This window comes from Balaenoptera physalus, assembly GCF_965194825.1.
Source record: "Balaenoptera physalus genome assembly, chromosome: 14".
NCBI classification, from domain to species: domain Eukaryota; kingdom Metazoa; phylum Chordata; class Mammalia; order Artiodactyla; family Balaenopteridae; genus Balaenoptera; species Balaenoptera physalus.
Genome location: NC_138893.1, coordinates 68520921 through 68539424, shown reverse-complemented (window position 1 = coordinate 68539424; position 18504 = coordinate 68520921). Strand labels below are relative to the sequence as shown.

General features: G+C 41.6%; 2 pseudogenes across 2 annotated transcripts in view; both read right to left on the bottom strand.

The window, feature by feature from the left end:
- LOC309642358 (S-adenosylmethionine decarboxylase proenzyme 2 pseudogene) overlaps nt 1–18504 on the bottom strand; it is a 143132-nt pseudogene that overhangs the window by 69986 nt on the left and 54642 nt on the right. The window lies entirely within an intron of this gene.
- LOC309642346 (heterogeneous nuclear ribonucleoprotein A1 pseudogene) overlaps nt 3617–18504 on the bottom strand; it is a 103768-nt pseudogene continuing 88880 nt past the window's right edge. The window contains exon 3 of the transcript XR_014268609.1: nt 3617–18254. The product of XR_014268609.1 is annotated as a heterogeneous nuclear ribonucleoprotein A1 pseudogene (transcript). The remainder of the gene's footprint in view (nt 18255–18504) is intronic.

The window sequence follows — 18504 nt, the reverse complement described above, 5'->3', positions numbered from 1 at the left end:
CATATATATTCATTTAACTCTCAGAAGAACCCTCTGAGAAAGGCACTATGATTATCCTATTACAGATGAGGAAACAATACAGAGAAGTGAAGTTGATTTGCCCAAATTTCTTTTCTTTTTAATATTTATTTATTTTGGCTGCACGGGGTCTTCGCTGCAGCATGAGAACAAGGATCTTTTAGTTGTGCCATGCAGGCTTCTTAGTTGTAGCATGCGAACTCTTAGTTGCGGCATGCATGTGGGATCTAGTTCCCTGACCAGGGATGGAAACCAGGCCCCCTGCAGTGGGAGCACGGAGTCTTACCCACTAGACTACCAGGGAAGTCCCATGCCCAAATTTCTGATAAGTCGAAAGAACACTGCCTTTAGCTTCCACTTCATTTATCCTTCCCATACATCTTTTTTGAGCTCTTGATCTTTGCCAGCTCTAGAGATAGAGACTAGTCTTTGAGGGCCCCATAAATATGATCACTTTTCCATGTATATAAATAACATAACGGTTCTATTATGGAAGGTTCTACTTATGAGCCCCATTAACTGTATGGGAGATCAGGGCATAAACAGCATTTCATAGATGAAGAGCTCTCATGGATCACAGACACCATAGCACCAGCATCATGACCACCACGATGTAAACGCCGAGGAATACAGAGTGTGGGCAGGGACAGGGGCATGTTCTCCCATAGGATGCCTGGGTGGAACTCTGTGCATAGGACAGAGAGTTAATTAGGTGGAATGTGCTCAGGAGGGAAAACGATCAACATAAACAGTAAGGCAGCTGGTTGTTCACTCTTTCTGTATGCCCTGTCCTTACCTTTGGATGGCTGCATTCACAGCTCCAGTCTCCTCTATGACCTACACACTGATGACTCCCAAACACTCCCAAACCATTCTCCCAAATGCCAGACCCAAACATTGAACTGCCAGGTAAACTTCTTTGCCTAAATGTACCAAAGAAACATGACTATCTCCAAAAATTATCTCACTATGTTTTTCTTCCCTTAAACTTGCTTCTATGTGCCCTCAGTTCTGGTTATTGGCGTGTTTTGAACCTTTCACCGGTACCAAAGAAAGAAGTACCCAGACTTTCTTAGCAGCTTGCCCAGATGTGGGGCAGGAGGGTGAGAAGGAGAGGTGATGTTTAAAAGCTGTCAGCAGCCAAACATCCAAAACAGAAGACAGACTCTCTTACATAATTATTTCCTCTACATACATGCAAAGTTTGTCTCTCACCTCCTTTTTGTAAACAGACATTTTCTAGAGTACCATTTTAATTCCCTTGTTGTTTCCTTAATATATTTTTGAGTTATTTCATTAGTGGCTGCCATGGGGGTTACAATTAACATCCTTACTCGTAACAATCTAGTTCAGACTAATACCAACTTAGTGTCTATAGTATATAAAACCTTTGCTTCTATCAGAAAGAGAAATTAAGAAAACAATCCCATTATCAATAGCATCAAAAAGAATAAAACACATAGAAGTAAGTTTAACCAAGGAGGTGAAAGACCTATACACTGAAGTCTATAAAGACATTGATGAAATAAATCGAGCAGACACAAATAAATGAAAAGATGTTCAAGGCACATGGATTGGAATAATTAATTTTGTTAAAATGTCCATCATGCCCAAAGCAATATACAGATTCAATGTAATCCCTATCAAAATTCCAATGGCATTTTTTAAAGAAATAGAACAAACAATCCCAAAATTCATACAGTCCACAAAAGACCCTGAATAGCCAAAACAGTCTCGAGAAAGAACAAAGCTGGAGGCATCACGCTCCCTGATGTCAAACTATACTGCAAAGCTTTAGTAATTAAAGCAAGTATGTTATTGTCACAAAAACAGACACATAGATCAATGGAACAGAATAGAGAGCCCAGAAATAAACCCATGCATATAAGATCAATTAATTTACTAAAAAGGAGCCAAGAATATACAATGTGGAAAGGATAGTCTCTTCAGTAAATGGTGTTGGGAAAACTGGACAGCCACATGCAAGAGAATAAAATGGACACCTATCTTACACCATTCACAAAAATAAATGCAAATGGATTAAAGACTTGAACCTAAGACCTAAAACATTAAACCTCCTAGACAGTAAGGGGCTAAAGCTCCTTGGTATCAGTCATGGCAATGATTTTTTAGATTTGACATCAAAAGCAAAAGCAAGAAAACAAAATAAACCAGTGGGACTGCATCAAATTAAAAAGCTTCTGCACAGCAAAAGGAAACCATCAATAAAATTGAAACAAATTACCAAATGGGAAAAGTATTTGAAAATCATGTATCTGATAAGAAGTTAATATCCAAAAAAAACTAAAGAACTCATTTAACTCAATAGCCAAAAACAATCTGGTTTTAAAATGGGCCAAGGAACTAAACAGACGTTTTTCCAAAGAAGACATACAAATGTTCAACATCACTAGTTATCAGATAAATGCAAATCAAAACCACAGTGAGGTATCATATCACACCCATTAGAATGGCTATCATCAAAAAGATGAGTGATAACAAATGTCAGCAAGGATGTGGAGAAAAGAGAACCCTTGTGCACTGCTGGAAATTAAATTGGTCCAGCCACCATGGAAAACAGTATGGAGGTTCCTCAAAAAATTAAAAATAGAACTACCATATGATCCAGCAATCCCTCTTCTGAGTATAAATCCAAAAGAAATTAAAATAGAATCTCAAAGAGATATAAGCACTCCCTTGTTCATTGCAGCATTATTCACAGCAGCCAAGATATGGAAACAACCTAAGTGCCCATCAACAGATGAATGGATAATGAAGATGTGGCAAATATATACAACGGAATATTACTCAGCCATGAGAAAGAAGGACATCCACCGTTTGCAACAACACAATGGACCTTGAGGGCATTATGCTAAGGGAAGTAAGTCAAAGAAAGACAAATACTGCCTGATATCACTTATATGTGAAATCTAAAAAAGCCAAACTCATAGAAACAGAGACTAGAATGGTAATTACCATGGCTGAGGGGTGGGGGAAAAGTGGAGATTAAAACAAAACAAAACAAAACACTTTGCTTCTACACAGCTCCATGTCTCCACTCCCTTCTTTGTGCTAGTATTGTTATGCAAATTATTACATCTTTAATTCTGTGTGTCCATTGACACAGTGATATAATAATTGTTTTATGCTATTGTCTTTTAAATCAGAAAGGAAAAAAACTGGAAACCAAAAACAAATTGTATTTTATATTTATCTATGTAGTACTCTATTTCTTCATGTGGATCTGAACTACTGGCTTGTGTTCTTCCTGTTCAGCCTGAAAGAATTCCTATGGTATTTCTAGTAGTGCAGGTCTACTAGTGACAGAATCCCCCCTCACTTTTTGTTTACCTGGAAGGTCTTGATTTCACCTTCATTTTTGAAGGACAGTTTCACCATGTATAAAATTCTTAATTAACAAACATTTTCTTTCAGCATTTTGAATATTCTCACCCACTGCCTTCTGTCCCCCACTTCTTTTCTTTTTCAGCTTTATTGTGGTATAACTGACAAATATGTTCCCAATTTCTGATGAAAAAATTATCTGTTAATCTTAACCAAAGATCCCTTGTATGTGATGAGTCACTTCTCTTGTTGCTTTCAAGATCCTCTCTTTGTCTTCAGCTTTTGACAGTTTGATTATTATTTGTCTAAGTATGGATCTCTTTGAGTTTGTCATACTTGGAGTTCATTGAATTTCTTGGAAATATAGATGAATATTTGTCACCAAATTTGGAAAGTTTTCAGCAATTATTTCTTCAAATATTCTTACTGTCCTTTCCTCTCTGTCTCCTCCTTCTGAGACTTGCATTATGCATATTTGTATGCTTGACAGCATCCCACAGGTCTCTTAGGCTCTGTTCATTTTTCTTCATTCTTTTTTCTTTCCATTCCCTACTCTCAGTTGACATATCTTTTTTTTAATTTTTTAAATATATTTATTTATTTTTGGCTGCATTGGGTTTTCGTTGCTGCACACAGGCTTTCTCTAGTTGTGGCGAGCAGGGGCTACTCTTTGTTGCAGCGTGCGGGCTTCTCATTGTGGTGGCTTCTCTTTTTGCAGAGCAAGGGCTCTAGGTGCGCGGGCTTCAGTAGTTGTGGCTCACGGGCCCTAGAGCACAGGCTCAGTAGTTGTGGTGCACAGGCTTAGTTGCTCCACAGCATGTGGAATCTTCCTAGACCAGGGCCTGAACCCCTGTCCCCTGCATTGGCAGGCAGATTCTTAACCACTGCACCACCAGAGAAGTCCCATCAGTTGACATATCTTTAAGTTCACTGATTCTTTCTTCAGCCAACTCAAATCTACTATTGAGCCTCTCTAGTAATTTTTTTCATTTCAGTTATTATAATTTTCAACCCTAAAATTTCTTTTTGTTCTTTTCTATAGTTCTATCTTTTATTGATATTCTTTATTTCGTAGTATTACTCTCATACGTTCCTTTAGGTTTTTAGATGTGGTTTCCTTTAGTTCCTCAAACATATTTAAAATAGTTGATTTAAATGCTATTTAGTAAGTACAGTGTGTGAATTTCCTCAAGGACAGTGTCTGTTGACTTCTTTTCCCCTATATGTGGACCATATTTTTTTGTTGCTTTGCATGTTGAAAACTGGACATTTTAAATAATATAATGTGGCTACTCTGGAAATCAGATTCTCTCCACTCCCTAGAACTTGTTTTTGTTGCTGTTTGTTGTTGTTGCTGCTTCTGCTGTTTGTTTGTTTAGTGACTTTCCTGAACTAATAATGTAAAGTCTGTATTCATTATCATATGTGAAGTCTCTGTTCAGTTAGCTTAATGGTTGGCTAATGGTTGTACATAGATTTCTTTAAATGGCTGGAACCAGTAATTCTCCCACTCTTTGTCAAAGGTCTCTGTGTGCATTTGGGGGCATGACTTCAACACTCAGTCAGGAGTTTGACAACTCTACCTTAGCCTTAAGCCAGAATGAGACCTTAGAGTTTTCCCAGGTCTTTCCTGAACACATGAACAGCCTTGTGTATGCATGGCTGTTCATAAGCCTATGCATGCATGTGACCTTCTAGATTCCCAGGAATATAGCAGAGCTTTTCAAAACTTCCAATGGAAATATCATTCTCCAACTTTTCCTTTTGGGTTTTTTGGTCAGCTTGTTGTTTGCCCCACTGATATCATCATCTCAGGCAACTGTGATACTAAACCATCACCGCTCTTTGTTTTTTACAAATGCCTCTTGTTTGCACTGGGGAAGCTCTAAGGTCAAATAAAGACAACTCTTGGGAATGGGGAACCATTAGAAGGTGAAATAATGACAATTCTCTGGGAATGGGTCTTTGGAGGAGTTCCAACCCCATTCTGCCCCTCCAGTGGCTGTTAGTCTGCTGGCTTTCACCTTTGTTGTGGGCTGTTGGTTTCCAAGGCTACTACAGAGCTGGGAGGGGAGATGGAAATATGGCAAGTTAAAATGCCACAAAGTTTACTGTTAGCAAGATTCCAGTGTTTCTCCTTTAAAATATTTTTAAATGTTTTAGATTTCAAACCAAGCACATCTGCAAGCCAGATATGGCCCAGGGGCTATTGATTTGCTACCTCTGTCCTATGCCATCTAAATGCAGAAACCTTTATTGAGAAAGAAAGAGTAAAATCCAAGTCAATATTTCTGTCTCAATTAATGACTCATGTAAAAGTTGACCAAGCCCAGCAACAAGCTGCAGGTGGGATGACACCCAACAGAGATCCTGAAGGGATTACATGACCATATTTGTCTGTAGGGAGGCCCATTTGGCAGCAAAGTCAATTCTGCTCAGCCAGGGAGAGACCCTGGGGGGTTCAGGCTCTTGTCCAGGTAAAAGGTGGCAAGGATATGATCCAGGGAACTAGCCAAGAAGATGAACAGCACAGACTCAAGGCATCCTCCAAAGCTGTGGCTTTCACTCATTTGTTTTTTGTTTGTTTGTTTTTGCATATCCCCCAGGAATTTTGAAAATGATACACATTTCAAAGATGACACTTGAATTATTTTATCTTAAATTTTTATAATGGCAAAGGATATAATTTGCATATTATAAATACTGACAAATTAAAACAAAAATATTACAATACTCCTTTTAAATGTATCTGATAGAATTTAAGTACCTTGCAATTTGATGCTATTAAAACCTAAATAGACATTTCTCCAAAGAAGATATACAGATTGCCAACAAACACATGAAAGAATGCTCAACATCATTAATCACTAGAGAAATGCAAATCAAAACTACAATGAGATATCATCTCACACCGGTCAGAATGGCCATCATCAAAAAATCTACAAACAATAAATGCTGGAGAGGGTGCGGAGAAAAGGGAACCCTCCTGCACTGTTGGTGGGAATGTAAATTGATACAGCCACTATGGAGAACAGTATGGAGGTTCCTTAAAAAACTAAAACTAGAACTACCATACGACCCAGCAATCCCACTACTGGGCATATACCCTGGGAAAACCATAATTCAAAAAGAGTCATGTACCACAATGTTCATTACAGCTCTATTTACAATAGCCAGGACATGGAAGCAACCTAAGTGTCCATAGACAGATGAATGCATAAAGAAGATGTGGCACATATATACAGTGGAATATTACTCGGCCATAAAAAGAAACGAAATTGAGTTATTTGTAGTGAGGTGGATGGACCTCGAGTCTGTCATACAGAGTGAAGTAAGTCAGAAAGAGAAAAATACCATATGCTAACACATATATATGGAATCTAAGAAAAAATTTTTAAAAGGTCATGAAGAACCTAGGGGCAAGACAGGAATAAAGATGCAGACCTACTAGAGAATGGACCTGAGGATATGGGGAGGGGGAAGGGTAAGCTGGGACAAAGTGAGAGAGTGGCATGGACATATATACACTACCAAATGTAAAATAGATAGCTAGTGGGAAGCAGCCGCATAGCACAGGGAGATCAGTTCGGTTCCTTGTTACCACCTAGAGGGGTGGGATAGGGAGTGTGGGAGGGAGGCAGATGCAAGAGGGAAGAGATATGGGGATATATGTATATGTATAACTGATTCACTTTGTTATAAAGCAGAAATTAACACACCATTGTAAAGCAATTATACTCCAATAAAGATGTTAAAAAAAAAAGAACCTAGCACTTTAATAGCTAGAAATTTACATGTTCCTTTTTCTCCTAGAATTGTGTTTCTATTTCCCATTTCCACCATTTAATTTTCTCCTAACGTGTTTTCATGGCTGAAAGACTATTATTGATTACTTTATCATACTCCCATTTATACGCATATAAGTGAAATATAGATTTTTAAAATATTTCCTTTGATTATAAGGCTCTAATAGATGCTAAGAATGTTTATTTTAGGTGAATTATTATAATTATTAATAGCATGTAATTGATGAAAATAACAAGAATATTATAAATTTGGATAATTAAAGCAAATGAAAAGCAAAATTTTATGGTAAATTTGTTGCTTAATGAGATGGATGGGATGTTTGTATAAATTAGTTCATGCATACAAAGATAAACATTACTTATTTTTCAGCTTTTATAAATCCAAGTCTTGAAAAACAGTTCTCTTAAATCAGCAGAATAGAATGGAGTTGTGCTATAGAGATGTCTTTCAGTTCTTTGAACTCCTTCCTAGCTATATGCCAAAAAGCTGGGTGTAAGGGAATTCTCTGCATTTTCCCAGTTTTTCTAAAATTATTTCTAAATTAAAAAAAAAAAATTAATCCTTACCCAAACCTAGCCTCAGAGAACTCAGTCACCAGACCAAATGTCTGAAGTGAAGACCCATACTGCCCTTGTGCAGGGTGCTAAATGGCCTCAGTATAACCCTAGTCACTTGTAAAGGTATGTGTGGCTTTGTATCAGCTGATACCCCTTTGAATCTCTCCACTCCTCTGCCCTCCTCTCACCACTTTAGTCAAGACCCATGACCACATTTCCTCCCCGCTTCAACGGTACCTCCAGACATCCCCCACCCTCTGCATGGGCATAAATAAGAATGGTCTATCTTGTGACCTAGGCTCTGGGGAGGAGAGAGGGGACAATATTGGCAGAGTGACTGTAATGGTTAATTTTATGTGTCAACTAGACTGGGCTACGGGATGCCCAGATAGCTTATAAACTATTATTCCTGGGCCTGAGATACTGTTTCAAGAAGAGATTGCATTTGAACTGGTGAACTGATAAGTAAAGCAGATCACCCTCCCCAGTGTAGGTGGGCAACGTCCAATCTGTTGAGGGTCCAAATAGAACAAAAAAATGTAGAGGAAGGGAGACTCTACTCTCTCTGCTGGAGCTAAGATGACCATCTTCTCCCCTCAGATTCCAGTGCTCCTTGTTCTCAAGCTTTCAGACTCAGAAAGCTCCCCACTCCTCCCCAGTTCTCAGGCTTCAGCCTTGGGCTGAATTACCAGCCCACCACCAGCTTTCCTAGATCTCCAGCTTGCAGATGGCAGATCGTGGCCCTTCTTGGCCTCCATAACCACATAAGCCAATTCCTACAATAAATCTCCTTATATATGTATCCTGTTGGTTCTGTTTCCCTGGAGAACCTTGATCATGCAGTCACACAGTGATCTTTCTTAAGGCAACCCTTATCGAGATTTCTCTTGGCTACAATGCCTCTAATGCTTCCTACCCTTGGTGTAATACTCAAAAGCTTGATCTGACATTCACATCTCTGTACAAGCTGTCCCCATTGTAGGTATCTTGGAGCTGATAACCTCCCATGACAAGTAACAGTCATGCTGTCACGTTTCAACCCCATGGCTGAGAATCATCACGCTCAGGTCTCAGGTCCTCTCCCCGACTGTTTTTTGCCTCCTCAGTCAGCTATCACCTCTATCGTCCACTCCATCTTCCCCCATGGAGCTCTGCCTCTATGGGCAGAGTTGAACTCACGCTAGTAACACTGCTGGGATTCCAGCCCATAGGCAGCACGCAGCTATTTTCCTCGTTCTTTTCTTCTCTCTCTTAGCTACAACTCGGAGCAACCAAAGAAAGGCTCTTCCTAATCACTTCCAGGCTTTCCTCCTGGGGGGTAAATGGCAACTTTGAATTCTATTATCCTTGTAAACCCACGGAGCGGCAAACAATATCAACAGAGATGCTACACGTCCCGTCAGCAATGGCTGATCATAATTTTACACATAAAATTTTAATTGAAAACGAATGAACCAGGAACCATTTCAGACATTCCCAACTTCCCTTAAGATTCTGTTTTCTCTTTTTTTTTTTTTCAAGAGGGTATTAAATCGTTTACTGATTACACATGATAATGGATGATACACAAGCTTCATTCCCATCTATAACTTTATCTGGTACCATAATTCATTTTAGATATATTGTATAGGATGTGCCAACAATCATATTAATAACCAAAAAACTCCATGACTTTGCTTGGGTGACCCTTTTCACGGTGAACTCCAGGTCACAACACAGTAACTGTCAGTTCAGCTACACCAAGGTTTCTGAAGACAATAGCTTCTCCACCAAAGCAGGTTGTAAATAAATTTTGAATGGAACCTGGCATCACCCTGAAGGAATTCTAACTTCATACCGTTGGGGTAGTTTACCAAAACGGCTTCAGAGTAGACTAACGTTACACAGCACATTTTTAAAAAAGACACATTTATTCAGTGTCATGATCAGACTACTACATTTAGCAATCAACAGCATGGGTGCAAAAAAAAATCTACACTAAAACCCTTTGTTGGATATGTATATGTATAGCTGATTCACTTTGTTATAAAGCAGAAACTAACACACCATTGTAAAGCAATCATACTCCAATAAAGATGTAACAAAAAAAAACCTCTTTTTTGAAATGCTTTACACTTTCCACAGAACAGAAACTAAAATAACCTGTTATACAATTAGTCACAAATACAGTCCTCAAGGGGTTTTTTGCCCATACACATGAGTATTGTCTAAAACATGTCTTCTTTGTAGCAGCTAGGCCCTGCCACCACTGTGCTTGGCTGAGTTCACAAATCTGTTGTAGCCCGTAGCTTCCCTGTCACTTCTCTGGCTCTCCTCTCCTGCTAAGCTTTGCTTCCTGGCAGTAATTACAACCTCCTGCCACTGCCATAGCTACTGCTGCTGGTGGAACCACCATAGCTACCTTGGTTTTGTGGTTTGGCAAAGTATTGGCCTCCACCACCACAGAGGCCAGAACTTCTGCCTCCAAAGTTTCCTCCTTTCATGGGTCCAAAATTTGAAGACTGATTGTTGTAATTGCCAAAATCATTGTAGCTTCCGCCACCTCCAAAATTGCTTTCATCATTACCGAATCCATTATAGCCATCCCCACTGCCACCACAGCCACCACTACCGCGGCTGCCACCAAAGCCAGCTCGACCACTGAAGTTTCCTCCACGACCACCACCAAAGTTTCCAGAACCACTTCCACCTCTTTGGCTGGATGAAGCACTAGCCATCTCTTGCTGAGATGGGGCTTTCCTTACTTCACGGTTGTGGCCATTCACAGTGTGGTATTTCTGAATGACAGTCTTGTCTACAGAGTCATGGTCATCAAAGGTTACGAAAGCAAAGCCTCTCTTTTTGCCACTGCCTTGGTCAGTTACGATTTCAATCACTTCAATTTTCCCATACTGTTCAAAATAACCTCTTAGGTGATGTTCTTCAGTGTCTCCTTTAATGCCACCAAGAAAAATCTTTTTCACAGTTAAGTGGGCACCAGGTCTTTGAGAATCTTCTCTTGAGACGGCCCTCTTTGGTTTCCCAGCTCTTCCACCCACCTCGTGTGGCCTTGCCTTCATGGCCGCATCCACCTCCTCCACAGTGGCATACGTCACAACCCCGAAGCCTCTGGAGCTCTTGGTGTTTGGATCCCTCATTACCACGCAATCTGTGAGCGCTCCCCACTGCTCACAATGGCTCCTCAGATTCTCATCGGTTGTTTCAAAGCTCAAACCTCCGAGGAAGAGCTTCCGCAGCTGTTCGGGCTCTTTGGGAGACTCTGACTTAGACATGATGGCTGTGGAGGGGGAGATGTCAACGATGCTTACACGGCAGCATCCATAGGCAGAAAGCAAGATTCCGTTTTCTTTCTAAAACCCATCCCATCAATCAGACCCTCAATTCAGTTACACGCTTTCTTCCCAGAACTCATTAAATCATTCTTCCACTTTTGTTTCTTTTCTCATTTTCCCCTATCAGCCTCCCGCTCCGATTTTGAGGTTTCTGTTTTCTTTTCACCTCCCACTGAAATAACTTCTTGGTTATGTGCAGCACTGTTCTTTCCAGAATTACTAAATCATGCTTCACTTTCGCTTCTTTCCTCCATTTCCCCCTCCTGCTCCCACCCTGATGGCATCAGTTTATTGACCTTGGGTCTGCTTGTGCTTTAAATCTTTAGTAGAGGAGAGGAGACTTGCCCATTTCCCCCCACGTGTTTAGTTAGCAGACTGGATTTGGTGACAGCTCAGACACTGCTGTGTGGCCTTTCGCGATGCTGTTTATATGTCTGTTTGTTCTTGGGTTGCTCAATAGGGGCCCCTTGCCAACATACTTTAGAAGGGGGCTGCTTGGGTATCTGACCTTTGTGTCACCCTGTCATTAGCCCACTCTTCACTCACGGGAAGGCAACTCACAGGTTTTATCCCAATCCCACACCCTCCATCCCTTCCATGCCACTCTCCATCCTATCACCATATGTCTCAGTCCTGTAAGCCCTGTTCAAGATCCAGCTTCATCTGGCCTGACCCTGTTTGACAACAACCATTTCCCAAATGAACCCGTCAGGCCTTCTGTGTACACCAGGCATTCTCAAGCTTCCATGGCAACTTGAACATGTGGATTTTTAGCTTTGAAAATGGTCTTAAGCACCATCTGCCATATTTTCTGTGTCTCTCAGGGTGAGTAGATGAGGGTATCAATGAAACAAAGTTAGCCAACAGGGCTTCCCTGGTGGCACAGTGGTTAAGAATCTGCCTGCCAATGCAGGGAACACAGGTTCGATCCCTGGTCCAGGAAGATCCCACATGCTGCGGAGCAACTAAGTCCGTGAGCCACAACTACTGAGCCCGCGTGCCACAACTACTGAAGCCTGTGCGCCTAGAGCCCGTGCTCCGCAACAAGAGAAGCCACCACAATGAGAAGCCCACGCACCACAACGAAGAGTAGCCCCCGCTCTCCGCAATTAGAGAGAGCCCGCATGCAGCAACGAAGACCCAACGCAACCAAAAATAAATAAATAAATAAAATTGATTCTTTAAAAAAAAAAAGATACAATTGCCACTATCATATTGCTGCTTTGAATAAGTAACTGTGCTTTCATCTGTCAAATTCCAGATCTTGATCTCAGGCTTGATAAGTGACACAGAGGGATGCTTGGAGGCACTTTATCCAGGGGAAGGCATGGTCGAGGTAGAGAAAGAAGCTGTCATCAGTGTTAAACATCTCAAAATATTTCACATAACAGGAGTTGGACATGTTCTCATCCCATGTTCTACGTGTACAGGAGAACTGATTTCAACTTAGGCTAAGGACACATTTGTAACAGTGGGACTGGGTTGCCTCAGACAATGGTTCCCCACAACGAGCAATGTCCAGGCCAATTGTGCTTTCCAGATGGTCTGCTATAAAAACAACTATCTACCATGACTGCACACTTCTCAAAGTACTTCATAAATATTACTTCATTTGACCCCTACCACAACTCCACACGTAGGTATTATAATGCCATCTCTCAGCTGAGGATCAGACAGGTTATATAACTTCCCCAAAGCCACACAGCACAGCCAGGACTGGAACTCATTCACGTCTACCTAACTAGAAAGCCCAGGCTTTCCTCACCACACTGCACTCCCCACAGATGTGCAGGGACAGGGGTCCGCACTGGCAGAAGGCTGTAAGCTGTCAGCTGTGCAGGCCACTTTAAGGCCACCCCAGCCCTAAGCTTCGGAGCTCTCACACCCCTTTTCCATGCTGTGAAGTTTCTTTTGACTGTCATTTTTTCCTTGATTGTAGCTTACAGGACTCGTGCTTCAGACCTGAGAGTCTCAGTGGTACACAGGTGCCCCAGGAGAGAATAACCTCCGTGCCCCCTCTGTTAGGTCCATGAATTAAATCTATTTGTGGCCTGTCCCCATTCCTTTCCATACTCTTGTAATCCTTGAAAGCACACATTGTTCAGTTCCTGAGAGGCATTCTCTTTCCCTGAGTAAGACAGTTACTTTTTGTTCTTTTTCTTTGGAAAGTCATGTTATGTCAAACTCCCTCTCCCTCCCATCCCAGTAAATGAAACCTTAAAGACTGTCTACAGTGTCTTCATCAGTCTGTTTGTCATTAGTACAGGAGAGGCAGCAATAATAGCAGTAATCAAGAACAAGGACTCAGAGCACATGTGGTACCTAGCAGAGTACTAGGGGCTGTCTGTGTCTTGTCCAGCTTAATGCTTCCAAAATCCCCATGTTGCTGCTGATAAAGAAAGGGACACTTGAAAACCTACACACAGATGTTTATAACAGATTTGTTTATAACCGCCAAAACGTGGAAGCAACCAAGATGCCCTTCGGTGGGTAAATGGATAAACAAGCTATGGCACGTCCAGATGATGGAATATTATTCAGTGCTAAAAAGCAATGAGCTATCCAGACATGGAGGAACCTTAAATGACTATTACTAAATGAAAGAAACCAATCTAAAAAGGCTATATACTATAGGATTCCAACTACATAACATTCTGGAATAGGCAAAACTACAGAGATAGTAAATAGATCAGCGGTTGCCAGGTGAGGGGAGAGGGACGGATAGATAGAGCACAGAGGATTTTTAGGGCAGTGAAAATACTCTGAATGATACTATAATGATAGGTACATGTCATTAGATGTTTGTCCAAACCCATAAAATGTACAACACCAAGAGCGAACCCTAATGTAAACTATGGACCTTGGGTGATAAGGATATGTCAATGTAGGTTCATCAATTACAATGACTGTACCGCTCCAGTGGGGAATGTTGATAGTAAGAGAGGCTGTGCATGTGTGGGGTAGATGGGATATAAGGGAAATCTCTGAACCTCCTTCTCAATTGTGCTGTGAGTCTAAAACTACTCTAAAAAAGAAAGTCTATTTTTAAAAAGGAAGGAAAGAAGGAAGGAAGGGAGGAAGGAAGGAAGACACAGCTGGAAAGGTTAGGTGACCTGCCCGGGGTCACAGGCCAGTGATTGGCAGGGTTAGAATCTAGAGTCCAGTTCTGTCTGTCTCCATTGCCCATGCTTTCTAATGAGTCCATGGAAACAAAGTGGCCCCTGACTTAGCTTTGCCTTTGAATGTCGGCCTTGCATGACCTCCCACACCATGGGCAGTTTCTCTTTCCAAGTCTCAAGACTGATTCTACGCAGAGAGCAAGGGGATCTCCCCATGGAGTGTCTCTCAAAGTGTCCATGTGACAGGCAAGAAGGGACTCACCTGACCCCACTCTATTATGCAGAATAGAGTTGGCATTAGAGGCTGCCACCTTTCTGTCTGCTGATAATGCAAAAATTGAGGACGTTTGGGACTTAAAAGGAAATGCCGATTAATGAGAAACAGAAATTCAAACACCATAAATCAGGTGGCCTTCTATATGTTGAGGAAAAGAGTTAGGACGATTAAGGTCAAGGCCAGAGCCAGATTAAGCCTGATTCGGGTGGAGGGCAGCATGGGGAGGGGGATCCTCACACTGGCCACATCAGGGGGCGTCCCGGAGCAGCTGGGCCAGTCATCCTTGCTGCCAGAGCTGAGTGAGGTCAGACTCAGAGAAACGTGGATATCTACACAATAGAGACAGCAGGCTTTCTTTCCTGGACAAATAATTTCTTCGGAATCAGGATAATTTTATCCATCACCTCTTAAGGGTAAGACATGAATGGTTTTCTTGTACCACCAGAGGAAATTCTTCTCAGAAGCTAGGTGCTTACTGGGGAAACTATTTTATTAAGTGTTCTGGGTGAATATAATACTGATTTCAAACAACTATAGCTGAAGTCATCAACAAGTACAATGGTTATTGTATGCACAAGAATCGGGGCCATATTTTATCTCTAGGTAAAAACTATTTTTAAGGTATTTCATAAATCACCGGCAAGGTCAACCATACTAAACATTCCAGAACACACGGGGGAAATCTCTGGGGGCGTGCCCAGACCTCCAGGCTGCAGTGATTCATTGTTCTGACACTTCCTGCACGCTGCACGGAGCTGTCCCGTCGTCAGCAAGTCTGCAGGGTCTGCAGAAGGCAGGCTCACTTCACAGGCCCCACAGGTGGGGACGACACTGAGCTGCACACCTCCTGTCACTGCACAGAGTGACATCACCACTGGGCTCACCCCCTGCAGGCCCGCTGCTGTCTTCACACAGCAAGTGGGGACAAAAGCAACCCATGGAGTAATGGTGAGTACTACTCTACAGGGAGCATTTTGCACCCAGCCCATCATATGGTCAGTGCTCAGCAGTGATCAGGAACAGGGACACAGCCCCCATCACCAGGCCCAGGTGCATTAAGCAGTATGTTCAGCCCTGATGCTTGATATGGTTCAGGAATAAATGAATGCACCCATGAATAATGAAACACTAATAAATGGAGAATTCCCTATTTTTGCAGATGAGGATATTAAGAGTCAGGAAAATTGTATTTGTATTTGAACTGTATTCAGAAAAACTGAAAGCTTCCCTTGAGACAGGGGTAGCCAAGGAGATATAAGTGGAAGTTGTGAGTAGAACTTCTAGGAAAGCAGGTTAGAAGGGAGACTTGACAAGTGGCCTGAGCCTCTCTTGTTCTCGTCTTTCCTCTTTCTAGGTGTGAGGATACAGATGTGATGGCTGGAGTTCCAGCAGCCATCACAGACTCCTGAAGATGAAGTTGCAGGCTCAGGATGACAGAACTTAGAGGACGTCTGTGTCCCCGATATCTGTGGAACCACCATGTTTTCCCTGGCACACATCTAACTTTTCACATGGCAGTGGGGAAACACCCTTCCATTTGACTTCAGCCATTATTAAGTTCGGTCTTTGTTACCAGTAGCCAAAGACACTTCCAACTGAAAAAATTCTATTGATTTCTCTCCCCCCAAACTCCTTGCCCCTTCTCAGCCTCCTTGCCAGGCCCTCCTCCTCTCCCTTCTCTAAACACTGGATTGATGTAGGGTTCAGGCCCAGGCCCTCTTCAAATCCCACAGCTTAAAATATCATCCACAAGCTAATGACACCCAAAGTGATATTAGTAGCTCAGACCTCTCCCCCAGGCTCCAGACATATCCAGCTGCATGGTTGGGTTTTCCCGGTTAGCATATCCAAAAGAGAACCTGAATATTCCTCACCAAGTAGCCTTCCACTCACCCATTCCTCCCCATTAATAACCTTGTGTTATTTTCTTTGTGACGTCATCACAATTTGAAAATCAGCTTATCAATTTCTAGTGCATTCTTTAGAATATGTACCTCATAAAAGCAGGAATTCTCTCTGTCTTCATCCCTGGCTTCTAAATCATGCCAGCTCAGAGACCATGCATCCATCAGGAATTCAAGAGCCAGGCCAGAACTACCCTGGTGGCGCAGTGGTTAAGAATCCGCCTGCCAATGCAGGGGACACGGGTTCGAGCCCTGGGCCGGGAAGATCCCACAGGCCGCGGAGCAACTAAGCCTGTGTGCCGCAACTACTGAGCCTGTGCTCTAGAGCTTGCAAGCCGCTACTATTGAAGCCTGCACGCCTAGAGCCCGTGCTCCACAACAAGAGAAGCCACTGCAGTGAGAAGCCCGCGCACCACAATGAAGAGTAGCCCCCGCTCACCGCAACTAGAGAAAGCCCACGTGCAGCAACGAAGACCCAGCGCAGCCAAAAATAAATAAATTTTAAAAATAAAATAAAATAATTAAAAGCCTTTATTTAAAAAAATAAAAAGAGCCAGGCCATTGTGACCAAGTGACAGTTTTTGTTTATTATGTATCTTTAGTCTTCATTCTGATTTCTGGCTTTTTCATCCAAATTGACAACATGCAGACATTTATCAATTGACCTCTCCATCCCAGAGTTCTTCCATTTGATTCTTCTCACAGTTATAACAGTATAAGGTTTAGCAAACTTTCAGAGCCCCTGCATATTAAAATGTTTTATTTTCTTAACATATAAAATTCAAATTGACGGTAATAAACATGATTTCTCTGAAAACTTAGAAGATGTTCCATTGTCTTCTAATTTCTTGCTGTTAATGAATAATCTAACATTATCCTGGTGTTTTGTTCCTTTCTGAGAAACATGTACTCTCAGATTGAATGCTTTTATATCTATTTTTAAAATCACTGATTAAATTAATAGAGTATATCTATGTTTGTTTTTGAGCAAGTTTACCTTAAATGTCATTATTGATTATTGTCTATGAATGAAGTATATTTTTTCCCAGCTCAGAAAATTTTTCAAACATTGTATCTTTGATTATTGCTTCTTCTGACTTGTTTATATTTCTTCCTCACAATAGCCATACAATTCAAAGGTCGATGTACTTTTATTAGGCTCTGTAACTACTGTATTTCTTATTATTATTTTCATCTCTTTGTCCTTTTTCAGTGAATTCTAGAAAAGGAACTTAAGTTTGCCCTCAACATTATAGCATTGTTCTGCTGGTTCAGTTCTTCCTTTATTGCCACTGATAGAGATTTTAGCTCTACTGTTGTATGCTTTTTGGAAGCCTTTTCCTAATATCACTGTTGTCCTTTTCATCTGAGCTCAGATCTCAGGCTGCTCTGCTGTCAGCAGCCTGATCTCTTCTAATAATTTCATATATTCTTATAGCTCACTAAGAACATGAAATACAGATCTTTAAATTACTTTTTATTTCCTCCTAAAAATAATTTTTTAAAAGTTGTGTTTTTCAAATGTATTCAGTGTATTCAGTTCAGAACTTTTTATTGGTTCTCTAGTGGTTTGATTTTTTTGGTTGTTGTGTATTCATCTTCCACAAGACCTTGTTGACAGAAGACATGCAGCACATTTTTACCATTTTTGCCCATCCTCTGATCCCCTCCTTCCCTGGAGAGCTAAAGTTGGAAGGCAAAGTTGGTTCACATCCCATCCACATGGCAGTACCTTGGTGTCAGGCACTCACTTGGTGGGCTGAGGATGGTCAAGCTCTCCCACATACTTATGCCCTAGTAAGTATGCGGAGGGGCTTAATTTTCTTCCACCAGGTTCAATGCACAGAAGATGAATGGCTCTCTTGCTCCCTCAGCCCCAGCCAGCAGCATTGTACCTGTGAAAACCACACCTTTCAGGATTGTTGTGACATGCCCTGCCCTTTATCTCCCTCAGACTGCAATGGGCAGGGAGGTGGAGAGGGGGCAGGGTGCTATTCAATACTCCGCTGGGTTCAAGGACTTCTTCAGACCTTGGGGAGAAAGGGGTCACCAAGGCCTCTTCTCACCTCTGGCCAACTGAGCCACTAACAATGAAAATGTCATCAATTGTGCTTCTGAATCTGTCTCATTGTTGCTGAAGATAAT